We start from the raw sequence: 7,555 nt of genomic DNA on the forward strand, positions 1-7,555 counted from the left end.
CTAATAATTTCTCTGTTCTGTTCCCTGAACCGGTTCAAACTCCTGCCTTTACTTGTATAAAAGCTGTGGATGGAAACGTGGTTAGCTGACATACACTCTGAATGACCTGAATGATGAATCGCATATCGGTCTTTCACAGTCAGGCCAACCCCTGTACTGTGCAAGTAGGCTAAGGTAGGCTTACTATTGAAACTAACATTTTGTGAGGGTCTTAAGGGCCAAGACAAATTTCTCCATCRTCCTGAGGTCGAAGAGGCGCTGTTGTGCCTTCACCACACTGTCTGTGTGGGTGGACCATTTCAGATTGTCAGTGATGTGTACGCCAAGGAACTTGAAGCTTTCCACCTTCTCCACTGCGGTCCCGTCAATGTGGATGGGGCGTGCTCCCTCTGCTGTTTCCTGAAGTCCACGATCAGCTTCTTCGTTTTGTTGACGTTGAGGGAGAGGTGAGGGCCCTGTCTCGTCATTGTTGGTAATCGTCTGCGAACTTGATGATTGAGGCGAGTGAACATGGGTGAACAGGGAGTACAGGAGGGGGTTGAGCACTCACCCTTGTGGGGCCCCTGTGTTGAGGATCAGCGAAGTGGAGGTGTTGGTTCCTACCTTCAGCACCTGGGGGGGGGGGGGGTCAGAAAGTCCAGGACCCAGTTGCACAGGGCGGGATTCAGACCCAGGGCCCCGATCTTAATGATGAGCTTGGAGGGTACTATGGTGTTGAAGGCTGACCTATAGTCAATGAACAGCATTCTTACATAGGTATTCCTCTTGTCRAGAGGGGATAGGGCAGTGTTACTGTCCCTAATTTCTCTCTGGAAGGAGACCCTCGCACTTAGCTCGTCTACTTTATTGTCCAGAGACTGAACATCAGTGAGTAATATACTCGGTAGTGGCGGATGGTGTGCACGCCTCCTCAGTCGGACTAAAAGTCCACTCCGAATACCTTTTCTCCGCCAATGGCGTCTTGGAGCAGCCTCTGGGATAAGTTAAATTTCCCGCTCTTTTTGTGTTATTACATACAGCCGGAYATAYCTTTTGGATATCYGAGCGACCGTYYCTCACCAGCATTACTACCAGGAATACAACTTTCCCGAATTGGATCCTGYTRGTYATGCTGGTGAGTTYCCGCCGCTCTGATATACAAAAGTTKTTTCCGGCTGTATGTAATAGCACAAAATAACATTCTGGGCTAATAATGTGGGAAATAACACACAGAAAAACTAAATAATGCTGGGTTCGCGCCKAGGCTCTGTCGCAGCCGGCCGCTACCGGGAGATCCGTGGGGCGACGCACAATTGGCATAGCGTCGTCCGGGTTAGGGAGGGTTTGGCCGGTAGGGAGGGTTTGGCCGGTAGGGATATCCTTGTCTCAGCATGTAAAAAAAAAAATGTAATGAAATGTATGCACTCTACTGTAAGTCGCTCTGGATAAGAGCGTCTGCTCTTGGCCGGTAGGGATATCCTTGTCTCAGTATGTAAAAATGTAATAAAATGTATGCACTCTACTGTAAGTCGCTCTGGATAAMAGRGTCTGCTAAATGACTAAAATGTAAAATGTAAAAATGTACTGCAATGTTGCTTAGGAGCTAGAAGCAGAGCTACCATGTCTGTTGGCGCCATCTTCCTGTTAAGTCTTGACATAGGGATGAATTTGCATCACGTGATCGATGGATTTATCCATTTATATAATCTATGGTGCGAAACCGTTGGAGAATATCTACAGACCCCACCTTAACGACAGGGTGAAAGGTTAAACAGGAATGTCAGTTATCTCAATGATGAGATGTGACGGCCACACCTCTCTCCCACACACTCAATGATAGACACTGACCTGTGCACCTGAGTGATAGACAGACGTGACACACCTCACACACACCTGACCCACCATCTTCTCGTCCAGGCTCTCCATATGTCGGGCCTCCCGGGCCTGTGATCCAGCCGCAGAGGACGGTGGGATGGCGGGCCACTGTGTCGAAGCCACATATCTTATACCATATGTCTCTCCAGGCCCCACCCTCTGACTAAGAGTGCTGGTATACCTCTTCATCCGCCCCTGCGTCCCACACCAATTGGATCCTGACCCAGTCGTGGGACCAGAACTTGTCCTCGAATCGCAGGTAGATCTTGTCCAATATGCATCGGCCTTGGACTTTGGGAGGGCTTGCTTGAACATGGCCGCCACATTCTCTTTCTGGAAGCCTAAAGGGATGGTCACGATGACGTGGTCTGCAGTAAAGCACTGGCCCCCTTGGCAGAGCACTCTGGCTGGATGGGTGTGGCTTCTCCAGAGCCCAGTGGATACTGTGTACTGGTCTGTCACACAGCATGGCTCCAGGGGTAAGGCTGTCCAGGAGAGTGCCTGCCAGGACCCAGAGAGTTAAAAAAGTCCGCTTTCCAAGGCCATGTAGTGACCCAGCTGCAAGGCATACACCTCGTACAGGGAGGACCTGGCKTCATCCATGCATTTGCTCCTCTTGCACCACTCAAACACCCCTGGGCAGTCCTCTAAGGCCGCAGGAGGGCAGCTGGGTGACCTCCTCYTCCAAGTAGCCCCTCAAGCTCTGGGTGGTATGCCTCATCTCCGAATCAAAAGCGCTGGAGGTGAGAACCTACTGAAGAGGGCACATACCTGCTCCACCTCACCCAACAGCAGCTGCCTCTCGCTCTCCTCGAAGAACAAGTCCCTATGGGTGACGGAGACCTGCAGCCACATGATGCTAGCTGAGCCCCGCCAACTGGGCTAGCAAGAAGAGAGCAGTGGTGGCTGGTTGGAGGCGATATAGGAGGATATGCTCATTGTAATTGCTTGAATAGAATAAATGGAACGGTATCAAACAAATGGAATCCATATGACGCCGTGCCATTGATTCCATTCCAGGCATTACAATGAGCCTGTCCTCCCATAGTTCCTCCCATCAGCCTCCCCTGGAAGAGTGGATTGCCCTCCTGGATCCAGTTGGCCCCCAGCTCAATGATATTCTGGCCAAAGGATTTGGTGGTGTGGATGAGGCCTCCAGGACTTGGACCTGCTGAAAGCCTGCTTTGACCAGGGTGGATGCCTGCTTCACCAGCACCAACAACCACCAGAACTGTGCTCACTCATTCTGCAGTAAGCTGTCTCCTGGGGGAAGTAGGTGGGAAGGGTAAGGTACCGTTTTTCCCCTGTCACCATAGAATTGCTTGGGCACACATACCAAACAACACTTTACTATTGCCTGCTGTACTTCTGCAACTGTGTTACATTAATAGGCAATTCCAGTTGCTCAACAGTTTAGCCCAAACTGTATGCATGTTTTCCATATTTAGAGGCTATTCTATGATTTTCCAAAAGTTGCATGACTGTATTAGCATTTTTTACATTCAGCATCACTCCGTCAAGGGAAATATGCAGTGCCTTTAAAAAGTATTCATACCCCTTGACTTTTTCCACATTTTGTTGTGTTACAGCCTGAATTTAAAATGGCTTGGTTTTTGCTCTGACATGCACTGTCAGCTGTGGGACCTTATATAGACAGGTGTGTACTTTTCCAAATCATGTCCAACAATTGAATTAACCACAGATGGACAGATGGAAGCCACTCCRCAGTAAAAGGCACATGACAGCCTGCTTGGAGTTTGCCAAAAGGCACCTGGTCTGATGAAACCAAAATTGAACTCTTTGGCCTGAATGCCAAGTGTCACATCTGGAGGAAACCTGGCACCATCCCAACGGTGAAGCATGGTGGTGGCAGCATCATGCTGTGGGGATGTTTATCAGCGGCAGGACTAGGAGACAAGTCAGGATCAAGGGAAAGATGAACGGAGCAAAGTACAGAGAGATCCTTGACGAAAACCTGCTCCAGAGCATTCAGGACCTCAGACTGGGGCGAAGCTTRACCTTCCAACAGGACAACGACCCTAAGCACACAGCCAAGACAATGCAGGAGTGGCTTCGGGACAAGTATCTGAATGTRCTTGAGTGGCCAAGCCAGAGCCCGGACTTGAACCCGATCGAACATCTCTGGAGAGACCTGAAAATAGCTGTGCAGCAACGCTCRCCATCCAACCTGACAGAGTTTGAGAGGATCTGCAGAGAAGAATAGGAGAAACTCCCCCAATACAGGTGTGCCAAGCTTGTAGCGTCATACCCAAGAAGACTCAAGGATGTGATCGCTGACAAAGGTGCTTCAACAAAGTACTGAGTAAAGGGTCTGAATACTTATGAAAATGTAATATTTCAGTTGCAAAAATGTATAAAAACCTGTTTTTGCTTTGTCATTATGGGGTATTGTGTGTAGATTGAAGAGGGAAAAACATGTATTAATCAATTTTAGAATAAGGCTGTAACGTAAAAGTCAAGGGGTCTGAATACTTTCCAAATGCACTGTATATGTCATGATTGATTTGTTGTAGATAGGGAAATAGATATGATTGTTGTAATAAACTCACAAAAAGGTTACGTGGAAATATTTAATTTTTCATGATAAATAAATATTTTCAGCTGTCACYAAGGAAAGCTTATACATTTAGGGGTCATGTTGAATTATTAATATTAGGAAAACCTTAAAAATCACTTAAAATAATATTCAATACAAGTTAATGTACAAATGTATAAGAAATGTGTTATAAATAAATTGTATGATATTTCATTTTCAACTAAAATMGATGTTTAAATGACGTGATGGAAATTACATGTGTCTATGGCTATCTGCGGAAAATGACAGAAATATATGAATTCCTGAATAGTACGATCGCAGCCATTATCAGATATTGTTTCTAGACAAATCAAATACAATACTGGTAAAAGGGTGTTTCAATGACTTTTAATTTCTGAAAGCTTGCAGTGCCAAAGTGCCCGAAGATGCAGAATCACCCATTTACTGTACATATGAAATGTCTTCTCGCATCCTTTGAATTGGTGCTGGCTGCATTCATATGCCGCGCATTGTGGCATTGTTGACAAGTTGACTGTTTTAATGTGGGGATCTTGTTTTTCCCTTATTCACTTCCATTAATCAAAGCCCTGAAAGGAGGAGTATGACAATAACGGCCCGCTTCAAAGGCTCTTATTGGCCAAGACATAGCGTCAGCTATCCAGGGTTTATATACATCATTGGGAGACAAATGGTCAAATATGACATCCATCTAGCCTGGAGGATGTGTCATAACACCAATAAAACCTAGCAGTCAAACACGAAAATTGTCCCAATCCTTTTTCCACCATACATTGTTTCACATAGTGAATTTTACAAGTCGCTCTGGATAAGAGCGTCTGTTAAATGTAAATGTAACCCTCTCCCTGAACCCTCTCCGAAGCAGATTCTGTGGAATGGCATGTCATTGGGTGGGGTGTTGTCTGTAAAGTGGGGCACAGATAACAAAGAAGAGGACATCAAGGCATTCAAAATGTCTACAGGGATGGATGTGCAGGAGTCATMGCTTTGGTTCATGTGGTCTTGGATCCTGGGAYCCTCACCGGYTGGTCTTGTGGCCACCACAGCGGTGGAGGTCAAGTGTCCCTATGGTGCAAGGGACCTMACCATTGAAGAGGCAGTGAAGTCAAAGGATMTTTATATCAAGAGGGAGGGTCTTACTGTCTCAGTGAAGACCATCCTCACTGGCACCYGGTCCAAGGTCAGCTCCAATTCACTGGAAGAGGCACCTGCTTCTTTGTTGGACATAAAGTCAAAATGTRGATGMAWCTACAAATTCAATGTTTTACACAATATTGTATCATATTTGATGAGTTACTAACCTGTCCGTCCACAGGCTCGATGTGCTGTAGTCTCCACAACTGGACGCTCGCGCTCGGATCCCACTGGCACAGGATGTCCATGCACAGGATGGTCTGAGGGATGCACTCCTGTTCAACTGGGGAAAAAAGAGAGATATTTGGTCAGTGGGGGATCTTTTTTTTCTATCTAGACAGAAAACACATTTTTTTATCATAACATAAACCCACCTTGGACAATGTGACAAGTGGTCCCTCAACATCCAATCTTAAGTCATGAGAACCATACACAAATATGACAAACATACTGCGCAGATATATTTACAAATTCATTGTTGTGTCACTTTTGATGGGTTACTGATCTGTCCATCCACAGGCTCGATCTCCACAACTGGATGCTTGCGCTCGAAAATCACACTGGCACAGCATGTCCACGCACCGGATGTCCTGAGGGATGCACTCCTGTTGGACTGGAAAACAAAGAGACATTTGGACAGTGGCCGGCCTTTTTCAATGCTGTATCAACATCTTTATCTGGACAGAAAATGTATTGTTCATCATAACACAAACCCACCTTGGACAATGTGGTCCCGTCCCTCAACACTCAATCCTCATGCCTCATTGTTTGTTATTGTTTCCCAACCAACAGTCTGGAACTTCCTCTTCTGTCATGGTGGATGAGCTACCTTTCCTGGTAAAAAACAGGGCCATTTCTCTCAATAGAGATTGCATCATCTGTGGATCTGTTGGGGCGGTATGTAAATTGGAGTGGGTCTAGGGATTCTGGGATAATGGTTTGATGTGAGCCATGACCAGCCTTTCAAAGCACTTCATGGCTACAGACGTGAGTGCTACGGGTCGGTAGTCATTTAGGCAGGTTACCTTAGTGTTCTTGGGCACAGGGATTATGGTGGTCGGCTTAAAACATGTTGGTATTGCAGTCTCAGTCAGGGACAGGTTGAAAATTCCAGAATATTCCAGTGAAGGGAAATCTTGATGCTACAGTATGCAATGACATTCTAGACAATTCTGTGCTTCCAACTTTGTGGCAACAGTTTGGGGAATGCCCTTTCCTGTTTCAGCWTGACAATGCCCCTGTGCACAAAGCAAGGTCCATGCAGAAATGGTTTGTTGAGATCGGTGTGGAAGAACTTGACTGGCCTGCACAGAGCCCAGACCTCAATGCCATTGAACACCTTTGGGATGAATTGGAACACCAACTACGAGCCAGGCCTAATTGCCCAACATGAGTGCCCAACCTCACTGATGCTCTTGTGGCATCAGTCAGTCCCCGCAGCAATGTTCCAACTTCTACTGGAAAGCCTTCCCAGAAGAGTGAAGGCTGTTATAGCAGCAAATGGGGGACCAACTCCATATTGATTTCCATGATTTTGGAATGAGTTGTTCGACGAGCAGGTGTCCACATACTTTTGGTCATGTGGTGTATGAAGTAGTTCTGAAATCCCCAACGCAAAAATGAATGGTGAAAAAACGATTGGAACCATTTCCAGGTTTTACCGCTAGGTTTTATGGGTAATATGACTCATACTGTGGTACTCAATTRGTGCACTGCAGTCATGCATCGTGAATATCCAGACCTCATTATGACTAGTCCTACATGTGTAGCTACTGCAGTTGTTTGACACCATCAATAATTGTACTTCCTGGTGACTGGTATGCTACTGCCATCTGCTGGACATTATTGCAGCATCCCTAACAGGTACCAATGACTGATTTTGTGACTGATTAACCACAATATGTGGTTTTGGTGCACCTGTAGGAAGTTAAACATCCACATAAGAAATTGAACAACTTCACAGATGGAGGGATTGAAGTATACATAGTACTT

At 46.1% G+C, this 7,555-nt stretch overlaps 1 pseudogene; it reads right to left on the bottom strand.

Moving 5' to 3' along the window:
* Positions 1 to 546: 546 nt before the first annotated feature.
* On the bottom strand, positions 547 to 7,289 carry LOC111972675 (peroxisomal N(1)-acetyl-spermine/spermidine oxidase-like; annotated as a pseudogene).
* Between the last annotated feature and the right edge of the window lie 266 nt (positions 7,290 to 7,555).

Source organism: Salvelinus sp. IW2-2015, linkage group LG2 (genome assembly GCF_002910315.2).
Source record: "Salvelinus sp. IW2-2015 linkage group LG2, ASM291031v2, whole genome shotgun sequence".
NCBI lineage: Eukaryota > Metazoa > Chordata > Actinopteri > Salmoniformes > Salmonidae > Salvelinus > Salvelinus sp. IW2-2015.